Source organism: Zonotrichia leucophrys, chromosome 4 (genome assembly GCF_028769735.1).
Source record: "Zonotrichia leucophrys gambelii isolate GWCS_2022_RI chromosome 4, RI_Zleu_2.0, whole genome shotgun sequence".
NCBI lineage: Eukaryota > Metazoa > Chordata > Aves > Passeriformes > Passerellidae > Zonotrichia > Zonotrichia leucophrys.
Window position 1 is genome coordinate 20,219,234 of NC_088173.1, and position 16,690 is coordinate 20,235,923.

The 16,690-nt window shown below is 37.2% G+C and overlaps 1 protein-coding gene across 5 annotated transcripts in view; it reads right to left on the reverse strand.

Moving 5' to 3' along the window:
- TLL1 (tolloid like 1) overlaps positions 1–16,690 on the reverse strand; it is a 124,887-nt gene that overhangs the window by 87,243 nt on the left and 20,954 nt on the right. The window contains exon 1 of one of the 5 annotated variants that reach the window (XM_064710705.1): positions 15,227–15,263. The exons of 2 other annotated variants lie outside the window; for them this stretch is intronic. The gene's annotated coding sequence lies outside the window, so the exon portion shown is untranslated. Of the gene's footprint in view, positions 1–7,807; positions 7,883–15,226; positions 15,264–16,690 lie in introns of those variants that run through there. 2 more of the 5 variants (XM_064710708.1, XM_064710707.1) reach the window with 2 other exon arrangements.

The window sequence follows — 16,690 nt, forward strand, 5'->3', positions numbered from 1 at the left end:
GTGGCAAGCAGATAGTGAGTGAGCATTCCACAGCTGACAATAAAAGCTGCTGCCACCAAGATGTGGCTGTGCCACTTCAGACCACAACTGGTACCAGCTGGAGTAATTTTGTATGTTACGATCAGCATGCTTCCCACCACTTTCTACCATGGATCTACAAAATACCTTAAAAACCTATATAAATTCTGAATTGAAGAGACAGGACAAATTCTTAACATCTGGTTTAAGTTGGTTCAGATGCCTTGACAGAAATATACATTATTTTTCTGAATTGCATAGGAAATGACTGTAAAGATTCACAGTAATCTCATGATCCTTGACTTTAAGGTAATCACAAAAAAAACCCCACATATAACAAGATATGACTTGTGGTAAAGTTATCTGAAAAGCAAAAATCTCTTGGCTATACATGATGGACAGATAAATGAACAGTTTTGATCCTGTGTTTTTCCTATCATCCTATTTGATCTCGCAAAGTCATCTGTCAGTGAAGCAAAAGCAGCTTTCAGGAATGGAATCTTTGGTATTTTCCACTGGGGCAGAACTAAACTTCTGAGGCAATTCTGTATTATGATAATCAATGAGGTGAAATATAACATGGAGCACTGTACAAACGATATTAACAACGCACCACTGAAGAAGATATTTACTGAAATTGCAACTCCCAGAAGCACCCTCATCTTCAGCAGAGAAATACAAAAACAAAGAAAAATTCTCATGTCTGCACTTGGCAGGAAAAAGAGAAAGACTGAGCCTTTGGTCTGATTAGTTTGAAAGCGAAGGTAGCTTAGGTTTAGAGGGAAAAAAGAAAAGAAAATCCTTAACAGAAATTTGTGTCACCATAATAAAAACAGACAAAAGAAAAATTGTTGCACAAGTTTCAAAACATAACAAATACTTAGGGATAGGTAGCTACTGGAAAGAAATGCTTGATTTCCTACCAGTAAATATCAGTTAGAGTACACTAGTGTGCAGCTATGTACACACCTTTTCCAAGAGTTGCATCCTACACTCCTTCTTCTGTAACAGTCAAAAGCACACTGTTATCACACAAAGGTATGCTATGCTATTGAATATTATGATTTTGACATTCTTCAGAATAATGTAAAGGCAGTTTGCTTTCACAATAAGATGTTTTAGGAGTTTTGTTGGATTGGGTTTTTCTCCCCCTCTGAGTACATGGAATTTCTTCCCTGTTATGGAAATATTTTGAAAATTATCTTTCACTTGGTTTGAGACAAAATAACATTTTTTTCTAATCTTAGATAATATCTTCTGTGTGGATATATAACAAGATTTTACTTGCAGTAAAATGTCCTAAAATGCAAAACCTCTTGGAGATTTATAGTGAAGTATTATTCAGAAGTACCAAGAAGTTGGTTTGATGGTGTACTTTACAGTATAGTTTCAATCTGTCAGCAGATCAGATACTTAAAAGGAGCATATCCTGCAACCAGTTAAATGGTAACAAATTTTTAGCATTTCATATACTGACTTCTGTTGTGTTTCTATTATTTCTGTCCTCTCTTTAATTCCAGGGAAAGATTACATCTGAAAAATCAATACCTGCAGCTAAAATATAAAAGTTAAATTTAGATATATGTTATGTAAGTACAGAAAAAAAGACTAGTCCACACTAATTATGCTTTAAGTTATCAGAATAATTTTTTTTTAATTTTCTACATTTGGACTTTTTTAATGGGTCTTTCCCCATTTTTCCACTCACCAGACAGGGTACTACCATCTAGAGAAACAACTTATTTTTGACCTCTTCCTGACAGAAGTCTTTTCAGCAGCACCTATGGCTAGAATAAATTTAATATTTCTCTCCTGCCCACTTGCAAATTTCTGCACACAATTTCAATAAAACTAACTCCTAGTAGGAAGCATGAATGAAGAAGAGTGTGTGACATTTACAGCTAAGTGGCAGGATGCAGACTACCAGGAAAAGATAACTAAAGTCCATGGTGAGCACTTAACAAACGTAAGCCAGTTTGGCAGAGCCCAACGCTGTGCTGCAGTCGGGAAACTAGATAACAAAAGGTTGGCAATGTGCATTCTGCTCTTTAATAGAAAAGATAGTATCAGATGAGCTGACAGCCATATATTCACATCATGTCTTTCCTCACAATAACATGGACAGGAATACCTGGCAATACTAAAATTTAATGGTATTTTGTTTGGAAGAAAAATTAATCTGAACTGTATGCTCAGATGACCTTTCATTTAGATAAAAATGAATTTAAAAACTACTCTTTCTGAAAAGAAAGCGATAGTGTAACTCATTAAGAGAATTTTCTGTAAAGATGATAAGTATCTAGCCATTGTTATACATTTCACCACTATAAAATGTAAGACTATCTCACTAGTAAAACTCATAGAGTTTTCTGCCAAAAGTCCTTAACTAATGAATTCAAGAAAGAGATATAACACTAAGGCTGTTTTGCAAATACAGCAGTCTTCATGGTTATGTTTAGTTTTCTTTGTACCTAAACTTCATTGAGAGTGCACGTTTGAAAAAAACCATTTGGAGGAGCTAAAACTCTTCCATCTCTCCCATGATATTTCACATAAATTAATCCCTTAAAAGAAAGGTAAAATAAAGTACTGCACTGGGCTTCCTGTTTTGGGGCCTTGTATTATGATACACTTTGATTAGGGGGAAAAAACCTTTACAGCAAAAGAATTTAAATTTAGACATAACAGATATACAGATCTTTTAATTCTTTTCTATTGTAGGATTATTTTTGAAAAGAAAATAATTTGCAACATCGAGGATTATGTCATAATATGTTTCTATTACGTATAGTTGCAAAACAGGTAAAAACTATTTTAATGTTACTTCCTAGTTTTTTCTTTAAAAAGTAGAAAGTCAGTTTCTAGCAGGGCCAGCAACAAGGGCCATGCACCCATCATCACGCGTCTCAGCCTGAAACTACAGCAGGGACTTCTGTCAGCTGAGATGCAGGAATTCAATTGGCAACAGAGGAAGGCCTTATCCCAGAGAGGGAGAGGGCTCATGGAGCTGAGTGCTACCTCCTACGTCAATCAGGGGAGCCAGCGCTCCATTCATCCCACTCTTTTCTCCCACTCTGGAGGTGGGATCTGTGCCACATATTTGTGCCCCCAAAGGAGGGAAAAGAGACTATGGTTTTATGGAGAAAGCCTGCTCAGGCTGTCTGCTTCTCCAAGTTTCCCAGCAATTGTGAGAACCTTTTCTCCCAGGAGGTATTCTAGAGAGGCTGATGGAGCTAAGGATGGGAGGCAGGACTTCATGAACTTGCTTCCCTCCAAATCATCTTGCTCTGTCAGCTCCCAGCATAATGCAGTCCAGAGCATTTGTGGCAGCCTGGGACCCTCGCCCTGGAACAGCCACGTTCAGACACGGATTTGGCAGGCTGAAACCAGTTTCCTGAGGAAAAAAATCAAGTGAAGGGAAATTGGGTGTCTAAACTGAACTGTTTAAACTCAATTAAATCTGAATAAAATTGGATGGGAATTATGAAAAAGTGGGTTTTTAGCTCCAGGGTCTTTTCCCCTCCAAATTTCAAAGATTTGCAATGTAATAGCTTTTCTCTATCCCATCCTCCAGCAACAGTCAAAATAATCTTAAAATACCAAAGACAATATCAAATCCATAGATGAGTGTAGTAATCCTCTCCAATTATAACATTATGGCAGTTGTAGGAAATTGCATTTGAGGTTTGTGGCCCCCATTGTTAAGCTCTGTAATAAGGCAGAGAGGGCAAAATGGACAAATGCCAAAACACAGACTAAGGCAGGTGACAGTTCAAGAGAGATCTCTTCAGCATCAAAGCCCAACCTTGTTCTGAAATCAGTAGCTAAAATCCAGTCTAAAACCTGTCATGATTAGCAGACATTACTGCTTAACTATGAGGAAGCTTACATGAAGTGCACTTGTGAAGCTCAGGCTGCATTTACCAGTACACGTGTTAACACGATAAATAATTGGGAGTTTTTTTGGCAGGTTCAGAAGAATCTTCATCACAACAGCCTAGAATTGCCATGTAGGACGCTTCATGCTCTGCATCACTCCCTAACAGCTATAAAGATAAGAAAAAACAAAGCTCCAGTGAGAAATTTATTTGTCTGTCCCTTTTGTGTACGTAGTCTGGAACTATCATGTAATTAATACTTTTAACATTGAGAATTTTTGTACAAAAGTCTGAGGAAGTTGGGTGGGTTCATTCATACTTATTGGATTATATCTACTTGAAACTTTTTTAAGCAAAGTAAAAAAAAAATTGCCATTTATTTAGGCCACGAATGAATGTAAGCATAATTCCTGTCCTTGGCTTAGTCTCTTCTAAATGCTAACTAGGAAGTACAGCTGGTGATTTACACAGTGTTTGTAGATTCATACACATTTTTCAGATTTGTCTGTGTTGCCCAAAGTGATGCTGTGTTCCAAGTAACTGGTGAATGGAAGAACAGACAGGCAGGCAGGTGGCTAGGAAAGCCCAGAGGACTGAAAGCAGGAACATCCAACTGACATGTAGCCTTTCCTCAACTTTCACTATGTCCTAACCTTTGTTTCGCGCAAACTTTTTTCTACATAATTGTAACTTTGTGCCTCAGTTTGGTGCTTCCATCAACTCTTCATTCTGAAACTTTGGAAGTGAATACTCAGTTTCTTGAATTATTTGAAAACATTAAAATACATATTTGATTTAGTTATTCAAATTATTATCTTCCTTGAATCCAAAATAAATTTGAAATCGAGGAAAACAGTAGTCACTACCTATTACACAAAAATAGTAATATTCACCAACCACAAATGAATAATATACAGTTTTGCCAATTACTTGCTTTCTATGGTTTAGTGAAACAGTTTTGGAACTACCATACTGCTGTTGCTTCCCCTATCCCACAGTCCCACCCCACCAGCCATACCACCTTTAAAATGCTATCAACTGTTTCAAAGAGCTCTTTGCTTCCCATCTGCTTCTCAGGATGAGGAGCTGGCACTACTTTTTTTTGAAGTTTTGGGTTATCTCTTCTTTAAAATAAATCATTGGCTATTTTTATGAAAAGAAGTGCTTGCTTTCCTTCTTTGTAAGCAAGCAAAAGTGTTTAGCTTTTGGCATATGTTTACTTTTGCTATGAGGACAAAGCTAGTGTTGGAGCCAGGAAGAAATACATAATACAAAGGTAAGGTATTGAGGAATAAATTTGTAATGTTTTCTTTTCTCTAACAGCATTGTCTGTTTCCAAAATGTAATATTATTTATTTTTCATAAGTGAGTGTGATTGTGAAGAACATGAGCCAGGACTTTCTTCCACTGACTTAAGAATATCCTCTGAAAGTCTCTAAGTCTAATGCTAAACTACTGAACAGGAAGTAGATGAAAAAGGGAACATTCAGGTATGCCTCAGAAGACCTATTTGAACTTCTCCTCTCCATTTGTGTAAATTCCAGTAATTGGAAAAACTTCAAAGTACCCTCCAGTTTTGCAATAGTTCATCTCAACCATTAATGAAAGACTTGACATTTTACAGACCAGGAAATCTTTGGAAAGAGTGCTTCAACACCATTTTTATGTCTTGTAGCCCATTCTTCAATGTAAAAATATCAAGGCCTACCCAGCATGCAAAAACAGGGAAAAGAGAAAATCAGGGAAAAAAAAAAAAGGGGCGGTCACCATGCCGGCAAAGTGAAGAAACATCCAGTGCACAGATACTGTGCTTCCAAACTGTTGTCCTTTACAAGGAAAACTCAGAAAGAGTAGAAGTATCTGTCTATGTAGAACAAAATCAAATACCAGTTATGTGAATTCACTAGGTAAACAGGCATTGGCACAGACAATTTTAATGAAATAGAGTATCTGATCACTTACTTGGGAAGTTTAGCTATTCCCTCCAAACCCAAGAGCATCCAAAGTACATCTTACTGGATCATACACATCTGTACCCACTTTTCCAGCAAGAAGAAAGTTAATAACAGGCATTTCAGGCCCAGACCATGCACCCATGTCTAATGCAGATGTCTAGCACAGGCAGACCTAGTGACTGACAGATAATGCCACATCTCTCTTCAACTCATTATATCAGGATGAGAGATGACCAGATTAAACTAAACACCTGCGTCTTACAAGGCTGCCCTTAAGGGAGATAAACTCTACTTTGAGTGTTAATAATGCTTTACCACACTTCCTCCCCAGTATTTTTCAGATGCAATAGAGAAAATGGATGCAGAGTGTTGTGCCTTATTTATTCTTGCAGCATAATTACATTCTCCAATGAAAGCACAAGAGACAATGGAACTGATCTTCAGGCAAGTGGGGCATGTGTGATAATCAGAAAATACAAGGTTATATATATATGAGCAGGTGATTTTTAAAATGAAGGTATAAAACACCCCAAAATACTGGGTTTGAGTTCAAAAAATATCACTGCATTAGATTCCTATAAAAAAAATTTGCACATTTCAAGATACAACTTAGCTCTGTTTTTCTATTTAAATTATGTTTCTAGAATTTGAAATGTTAACCTAACAGTGCACTTAAACTGAGGAGACAAATCAATAGCTACATTTATTATTACTATGCAGCAGTCTGAACACTCCAATATGTTTGCCAAAATTATGTCTTAATCTCCATCAAAAGATTAAGACATAATTTGCACAGGGGACTGTGCAATTACCACTTACTTAGGTAATTAGTAATTTTAGCAAAAGTTCCACATGGGGTAGAATCTTCCCTGTAGATTCTTAAATTAATTATACAAAAGTTGAAGACCAAACAATTACAAACTTGAAAAAATACTGAGTCTAAAAAAGTATCACAGTTAATCTAACTACTTTTATTCTGATTTCTGTAATTGCTGTAAAGCCAAGTTTAGTGTAGTTTTTATTTTAAGCCTGTATCTTGATTCAATTCTGAAATTAATTAAGTTACACATAAAACTTTGTACATAGAAAAGTTTTTTCTAAGGGCCTGTCAAGAGTTTTACCAATTACTCCAGAAGTTTCAGAGACAATGAAGAAATAGGGCTGTCATGGTCTTACATGAATTACCAAGTAAAAAGGGGACCAAAGCAAATAAATCCGAGCATGGGGCATGTGATTACCCATTCTCCCTGTCATTCCCCTCACTGCTTCCAATTGCTCCAACTTGCTGTTTTCCAGACAAAATTTAAGCATGCTCCTAAATGTTCACTCCAGGGACCATTTGCAATGGCAGGCAAAGAATGCCCACACGCATCCTTCATCTCTTGTATAAAACCCACCACATCAGTAGAACACAGCACAGCCCCTGCCCTGTTTTCATATTTTGAGCCAACAAGAGCACACATAATCATCAATTTGTCCCCAAAACAATGTTGGGACTCATTACGAAGCTGAAAGATGATGAAAATTGTGTTTTCTTCAGTTCTTCTCAAGACATCTAAAAAAGAGTCTAAACGGCAGCATTATGGCAAAGTTTAAGCAGAGCTTCAGAGACAAGAGTATTTCTTACAAGACTTAATAGAATCCTTTGGTATCTCTGGGTACTAGATCTTATTTTTCCAAAAAATAAGCTATACGTTTTCAAAGGAACACTGCTCAGCCTAATTAACATTTAGAAAAGTCTTTAAGGTCCTGGACAAAAAGCAAGATCACATGTAATTTTTGATATCTATCAACTCTTAATTGGCAACACTTCACCTACCTTAATTTAGAGAATAACTTAACCTACCCACTAAATTACTAATTTGCCTAATTACAAGGAAGAATCAGTCACTATCCCACTAATGGAAGATAGACTTTCAAATGACACATTCTTGTAGATGAGACCACTTCATTTACCTGGAAACTATCTGCAGGAGTGAAGTTCTTCAAGCCAGAGCATAAAACACTGGTTGTTGGCCTTTTTTTTTTTTCTCTCCAGAAAGGTATTCTGCAATTAAGTGCAAAGGCCAGAAGCTAAAATGCTTCATCCTCTTACAATTTAGAAATCCATTTTATTAAGAACAATGAAGATATCACTACATTTTTTTTCTTAAGCATATCAGGTAGGAAAAAGCTAGTGCTTAACAAACAACAGAGTTCAATAAAACTACATTTTCAGCTAAAAGAAGTAAAATGAAGCCTCTTTACACAATGCCTTAAGGCAATAGTCTCAGAAACATTTACTTAATCAGCACTCTTAAACAAACTCACTTAACTGTATTTCTCCATTACCATCTACTGGGAGAATCCTTAACTCAATAATACTGTAAATCCCTGAAAAGAAAGAACCAAGTTGAATAGCAAATAGAGTGGTGCATAATTGACAAAGGGACTAACATTTAAAGAAAGGTAACACCAAAATCAGGAAAGCTAGGTATAATCTCTAGTGCCTCAAAGCAACAAAGCATCCTTACTGCTCCAGGAGCAAGAGAATTAAAATAAATAAGAATTGCCAAAACACAAGAAAAAAAATCCAAAGAAAACAACTAAAAAGCTCTGAAAGTTTCCATCATTTCAAACTCTGTGATGATGATAAGGGTCAAGTAGAAAATCCTTACTTTTAGGAATGCTTGCTCTGATCCATTCCTTGAAAAAAATGACAGCTATGGAATGAATAAAGTAACTGCTGTGAAAAAATCATCTGTTCTGCAAAAGGCAACTTCTCTGCCAGCTGGTATTTAGGAGACAATTTTATGTGAAGAAAAACAAAACATAATTTACAGAATATATGTATCCAAATGCACAAAAAGGTAAAATGTATTTATTTTCCTGACTGTAAACAATTTCTCCTCTTAGACACACAAACCCTCCAGTATCACAGCTGATGGCAATTCTAAATCTGAAAAACATTCTTAGAAATCACATGTGGATTATCAGTGTCAAAATCCATCATGTGTATCCATGAGAAAAAAATTCACCCACTGGCCTATTTACCAGGACTTCTTTCAAATGGATTCCTCAGCAAATGCATAATCAGAGTGATATACAGATGCAATGCAGAAGAGATGCCTTCTGAGATGCACTTTCAGTGACATTTGAAATATATACAATTTTACAACCATTTCTAGTTTCATATTTTAATATTCATCCTTTAATTTAGTTGTATTGGTCCCTGAGCAACTTGAACTAATGGGTGACATTCCTGACTACAGTAGGAAGTTTGAAACTTTGTGATCTTTAAGGTCCCTTCTAACCCAATATATTCTAAGATGCTATGAGTCTAGCTAACTAGTAGCTAACTAGCTTCCAACCCATTTAACAATAACAACTTTGTCTAATTTGTACTACCAAAAAAAAGCCAGGAAAACCCAACCAAGAAAAAAAAAATCAGGATTACAAGGGTGACATTTGCACATATTAAATAAACTGATTTTACTTTTATCCTTTAAATACGCAAATAGATTGAGGTCTATGTATAGTTATGAAGCACAAATTTTACACCTGCAAAGCTCAAATTAAAAATTTGGTCATGTAAATATTTACTTTACATTCACACTAACTGCAGAAATTTATTCCATAAGCTGTTAATCAGTGGCTCTGAAACAAAGATGACTTCAAGCCTGATTTGAGAAACACAATGCAGAGAGGGATGTGTAATCTCTCTTCGAACCCAACACTGCACATCCAACCAAAGTACTGAGATAAACTGTGTTCCTGCAAATATTTAGTTACAAGAGCATCCAAAGGAACTGGCCAAGGATGTCAACAGAAGCTTTATTTATTGACTTTAGCTAAGTGCCCACAAGACAAAAATCTGCTTATCTTCATTGATAACACGCTTAGAAAGTCCGAGGAAGCCGACCACGCCTACCACTTCAATTTAAAAGCACTCACTAGGCCCACCTTAGCTGCTCAGATAATTTGACTACAGCTGCAGAGCAAGAGGGAGAACAGCACAAGCTTAGCAAACACACAACTATGAGCTTCACTCAAAGTGGTTAGGAACAGAGACTTTTGAAACATCTTATCTCACCAGGCCCTTATTCACAGCAAAAACTACTGTTTTGTCAGCTAAACTGGATCAAAAAGTGTTTGACAAACCAAAGCCTTCACTGTAAAATTAAAGGGCCTACTGAAAGCATCCATGTAATCAAAAGAATTAGACTTCTTTCTCATACCTACAGAATAACAAATTTAACTTAAAGCATATACCTAAGAGTTTTTACAATTAATTTCTTCAATATTTAAACATTTCAGTTGCTTTCTCCAATCTTTTTTTGAGTTTGTATAACTAATTCAGCCTCGTTAACATTTCACACACACTGTCTTATTCAGATTTCCTCTTATTCCACACATGGAAGCACTGCTGATAGAAATCAGACACCTAAACAGAAGCTCAGATCAATGTTTAGTCAGCATGCTTTCAAAATATCTCAATTCTGAGATGCACTCTCTATAAAGCATTTAATTCAATCCAAAGCCAAACTAATTTAAATTTCAGTGGAATCACTATCTATGTTATCTTATTCTCTACTCTGCCAATTCAGTAACATTCAGTCAGTCTTTCCTCTTGGCTTATCTCAAAAAAAAAAAACCCTCTGAATGTCCTAAATGGTAACCAGGTATATAACCACATACTATAAAGCCCATCTGAGAATGGTATCTCACAAATCACACCCATGGATTTTCAGTATGTGTTTTATTGCTCATATGTTCTAAAATCGAAAAAACTCATAAAACTAAATGCTTGTGGTAAATTAGACATTAAAAAAAAAAGCATACGTGGTAAGAGACACTTTTAAATTCAGCTGGGTAGACAAAAATAAACATATTTCTTCACAAATTCTACTTCAGAAAAATCTTCCCTATCAGAAAATAAGCCAGGTATCATGTCACTGTAATGACCTAGTGCTTCACATTAGGGAAAAATAATAAATTTCCAGACTATAGAAACTAAAATAACATTTGATTATGTACTACTACTTCTCTCATCTAAAGCCATTAAGTGGCAACCAGTTTATTACCATTCCCATTAACTTTAGGATGCTTTGCCTTCCCACCATCCTCTACAGAGCCCCTCAGTACATAAATGCACAAAGAGGGATTCAGCACCTGGCACCGCTTACAAGTAAGGGGGAGGTGGGATGGCAACTCTTCTTTCATGCCAGATCTATCCGTGCTTGTTCTATCTAGGTAAAGCTAACAAACCTGTCTTAATCCATAATTTCCTACTGTGTTTTCAATAAAGCATTAAGGAGAAGAAACTTCATAAAAGAGCCTTCAATTGTATCTGAGAACATAGTTTTAGCAACTGATAAGACTAATTAATGCTGTTTACACACCGGGTTTGCTGGAGTTCTTTGCTTTAAGAATGTTTTCTGTTGATTTAACTTGGAAACATCACCATGAGGTGCTCTTAAATTGAAGAAAGAATGCCTTAAGAAGGCAATGCCTTGTTTAAACTGATCTCTAAACTTAAGTGATTTAATCACTACACTTTTCTTGTGTATACAAGGCCTTTGTGTTACAGCAGCCCCCTGAAAAGGGGCTTCGAGGATACTGAGAGAAGCTTGATGGAGCAGCAATCCAAAACGAGCTGCAGATTAGGTGCACAAGGCTTTGTTTGATTACTCCCTCCTAACCAGCTTGCCCTATGTTAACAGCTCTTAGGATAGTTGTATTTGCATGACAAGGAAGAAGAGATTTTTAACCAGTCTGTGTGTAGAAGTAGTGGTGTATTACACCACTACACTGAACTAAAACATTATAACTCAGGCAAGCCAAGGCTAGATAGGCTAATATTTTTTTCCAAAATCTATGCAGCACCACATAAACACACACAGAAAACTAAAATAAAGGCATTACTCAGAAAATATTTTACATTTAGCAAAAAGGATTTCATTTACCACAGTCTGTGCCTAAGCAAAACAAAAGAATATCTTTGTGAAAGGAAATTTCACATACAAGCAATCTGCATAACGAACTTTTCTCCAGCAGCACTTGCCTTTTTCTGCATAACAGAAGCCTGTGTGGATGACAGTGCACATGCTCCTGCCACAGTGCCTTGGGAGAAAACCATAATTCAGGGAGGCAGGGCCCACCTCGCTTCCTTCGCTGACAGGTGCCTGACAGTCCTTGTGCCCAGGGCATGCAGCTGCGGCTTCCCCTCTCGTCCTGCAACGCTTTTCTCACCAGCTGCTGGACAGCCCAGGGCAACTCGGAGAGACCCCTATAAACACCCCTTTTTCAAGATTGCTAGGCATTTCAATCTCACAGCGGTTTGCTTTCAGGCTGCTCTATAACCTCATTTCCAATTCCTTTAGTAGCTTCTTCAGATTTTATACTTGCATAAAATATGAGAGATGGGTTTGTTAATCTATTGTTTTCTCCCTTACTCTTCTGTTCACTTGCTTGACTTTTCACATCCAGGTCAATGAAGATAAAAGTAAGACTTTTTTCTCCCTTTTTTCCTATACCTTCCTGTTTTCTCACAGATTTTTCTCTCATGCTTTTAAATTTTCCCCTTTCACCTTACCCTTCTTGGTAATCAATAAATAACATCTAGAATGCCTAACAGCAAATCAGAAGCTCCTTTCTTCATACAGGAGACAAAATAATGATTTAAGTGTAAGGACACACATAAAATGCAGTTTAGCACCTGCACAAGTTAATGGGGACAAATGCCAATTCTTCTTGCTATATCAGATCATGACAATTAGAGTACATTCCTGCCTTATATGCCTCTTCTCTTACACTTTCCAGCAGATTTTCAGAGGCAAGACAGCTTCCTCTAATACAGAGCCAATACTTTACCTGGGTCTAGATGAAAACTGAACATTGTAAAAACCTAGGCAAAAGTCTCACATCTTTCTTCTAAAGTATTAATCCATGAAATACGTGAAGTGCTTTCTGTGCATCATGGCTGCCTCATTTGTCTTCATTTCCAGAATAGAGCCACATCAGAAGAAGGGAAGATGTAGCCAACTCAAAAATGAAGCTCCCTGGGACAATGGACAGCATTAATAAAGGATTTGACATAATTTTTTCCAGGTTTTCCTGCTTTGCCAGTTTTCCTACATCAGCTGAGAGAGGTCAGAGATACCATTCCACCAATACATTCCTGGTGTGACTGGGAAATCATCTTGCTTTCTGCAGACTATCCCTTACACATGAGGAAATCAACAAACTTCTGCAAAAAGATTTTTAAAAAGCTAGTAGAGGTTTCATTGCCTCCTGTGTGATTTCCACATGGGCAAACTACAGTTCTTTTGGTGGAGGTAAAAATCCCAGTTCATTTTTGGCTCTTCCCTGAGCTCCACACCCACCCCTGGAGTCAGCTGTGCTTGGGGGCATTCAGTTTGATCCAGGGTTTGGCACTGATCTTCTATTTCTCTTCAGTACTAGATATTTGGGTATTTTCCATCGCCTTATTATTGCTCTGAATTTCTCAGCTTTTAACATGACCAAATTCTCATTTCATTTCCTGCCAGAGTAAAAAGCTCAAGAATCTGGACTACTATTTATCTATTTGACCTGACCACTTCCCACAGATAGGCAAGGTGCTCTACAGATAAACAGCACATCATGCCTTCAGCAGGCCAAGGGGATAGGCAGTTGAGATTGCCTTGCTTTCACACTTGATTTCATATATATATAGCTTTTTGTTTTCTTTTGTTTTCTCTTGTGTCTTTGGTGTAGTTAAAATGGGTTTTCTTCATTGTGAAAAGCTGGTTCTCAAGCTAAGGAAGACTGGGAGGGGGGAGTTCTGGGAAACTAGGAGGAAAATAAGTGAGCAACTCACAGTGATTTCAAGAATATTGGATAAATCTCCCACTTATGGAAGGATGTAAGGAAAGCATCCAAATCGTACACTGTAACTTGCATAATGCATCTTTCTAAAGAGACAAACATACAAAAGCAGAAAACCACAGCATTTGTGAGCTCCATTTACTTCATTAAACCAATGGAAAAACTATTAATGTCAGTTTCATGGAAACATACTGTTACTGAGAAACTTGTCTGTCTTTTCTTTTATGTTTTGCAGCCAGTACACCTGTCCACAAGACCAACGTGACTTATAAAACAGTTCTATTCACTCACTATTTCAGTGACCTGATCATCTCAGAGAGCATCACCCTCTATTTTCAAACAGCAGTGGAACTAGAAATTTCTGGAATAAAGTATACAATACCTGACATCTTTCATGGAAGTTTTGTTTCCCACCTAGAACCAGTGTTGGAATACTGCCACAAGAATGGTAAATATAATTTGAGCTTATGAGGCCAAGTCCTAACAGAGTCCCTGGAAGAAATATTCTAGCCAGAATTTTCATTTTTGTCAACAGCAACATATTGGCATATGCACTGAGTCACCAAAGATGATCATCCAGGCCAAACATTCATCTATTCAAATATAGAATTTGCCTGGACAGAATTTGCAAGAGGTCATTTTTCCAGATGGAGTGCAAGATACATTTCATTTGAAGCCCTCAGGTGCTATAGAAACAAAGCCATTTTTAAAATGTCCTATTTTTATCCCTGTAATGGCATGAATAAGGTAGAATAAATAACTAGGATAAGATTGTAGACAATGTCCTTCATATCAAAAAAACAGAGCCACTGGGAAGCTGTTCTCCCTTTGAGCCTTCAGTCTCATCTCAGCAATCATCATCATCTAAAAATTTTTCTTTCATCCACTACATGGAATTTCTTGGACTCAAGTCAGACCTAACCGTGAAGTTATAAGCAGAAGCTGTCTGACCACAAAGTTAGTTAAAATGACCAAAAGAAACCCCAAACAACTCCACTGACACACATTACCACCTGCCTCACAATGTATTTTAGGCAGTATTACCTATGTATGCCTATAATGAATTACACTGCAATCCAGTGACACCCAGTACGTTACAAACAACGACGCTGACCACCATAAATTTTTATACTATGTCAGAACAAAACTATTTAGGACAATTCCTTAGTTACAAGTAAAATAAAAGGACAAATTCTGCCTGTAGAGAAGCCAGTAGTAAAATTTCTCTCAAGCTTTTAAGCTAAGACTAAAAGTGAAGCAGTAAATGGACATCTGGACCAGAGCTTCCGCCTCACCACACTACTTGTATTGTTTCACCCCATACAAGCCAGTCAGCCCTTATGCAAGTGCCTTCCTCAAAACCATCTTCCTGACTCACAAATAGTTCTTCAGGATCTTGACTCTTCAGGAGCTCCAAAATCCTATCACTTCCATAGACTCTTCAAAAACAAGAAAAAGAATCTTTTTGTTTCACTCCTTCTTCCCTGCCACCATCATGGCAAAGGTCCCCCATGACAATTTTCCTACCTGCTAGCAGTTCCTCATGGCCATGCAGGCAACAGATCATCCACCAGCCCTTAGGGATGGTGACATCAGCAGGAAGGAGTTTTTTGGGATTTAACAGGCAGTAATAGTAAGCACCTGCCTGCATTAATCTGTTCATTGCAGAACCAACTGTGTGAAAAACAGGTCACTTCTGAATAGAGAAGATGATGTAGTAGGGCTATCCAACAGATTCTTGTGACTAAGGGCACATCAAGTCTTGCCAAGTTTAATTTAAACCCTCAGGGCTTAAAGCAGAGAACAAGTTTCCTCTGTGATAAAGGATGAATCAATTCTCCTCTTCTGTTTTTGGAAAGAATAACAGAGACAGCTTCCCAGGCAGACTCCACATACCAGGTGCCTTATTAGATTCTAAAGTGAATAGAATAGAGAAAGTGTCCTTAGTCAGCAAGGTGCACTGGAGAGGGAAAGAGAGGAGATTGCCCTGGCTAAGAGGCTCACAGCAGCAGCCACCAGGTCTGCAAGCTCTGTTGAGTGCTGGTGCAGTGCTCCCAGCTGCACTCCTGCTTCTTCCAGCAGCTGCCCCAGGTACAGTGGGAAAGAAAGAACCACCTGCCTTCAACAGGCAGAGCTGGTGGGAAACACTGAAAGCTGGCTTAGGAAGATGTAAGGAATGGAAGATGAATCAGTGCAGCATTTCTCCTCCTGGTTTTGTCTGCCACAATCACATCACTGTGCCTGGAAACACCACGAAAAGCTTACTTGCCAACATGCATTAGTAAATTCACACTTTTTTAAGTTTAGAGGATGTTTTAGGCTCCCTCAGCTTCCTCTCCATACTGAATATTACATTCTAACTATTTTAGTGGTCAAAGGAAAACACTTCTATCCATGGTTATTTTTGAAAGCGAAAGCAAGATAATATTTAAACAAAAAAAAAAAAATCTGCCATGCACACTTCTGCTGTAAATATCTCTAGTTTACACAACAGCTCTTAGACAGCAAAAATTACTAGTGAGATGTATAAAATATTTGTTAGAAAGGAAAACAAGAGCTTGTGTAGAAGGCATGCTTCAGTAAATGGATAAAGATTTTTATTAAACCACTTTTTTGTTCAATAATCTTTTTCACTGTTAAAGTTATTAAAAAGCTTTTACATGTTAAGTTTCAGCATTCTATAGGGAAAAAAACCTGCTAACTCAATAGGAGGCTGTCATAAATGTCAGTGCTAGGCTGACACAGGACTATTACCTTTTTTTCCCTACCATTAATTAAATTCTCAGTATGACAAAATGTACATTGCAAGAGCAAGTGAAAAAAAAAATACAAGGAAAGCACTGAATGAATCAATTCATTATGCATGTATTCACTACTAAGGTCTTTTCTCTTCTGTTACTTCCCCTTGTAAACCTTCTGATTAAGCTTTACATTAAGTCAGACAAGCTGTCTCCTACGAGTAACGAATATAGGGGTTTTGCTATAATGATA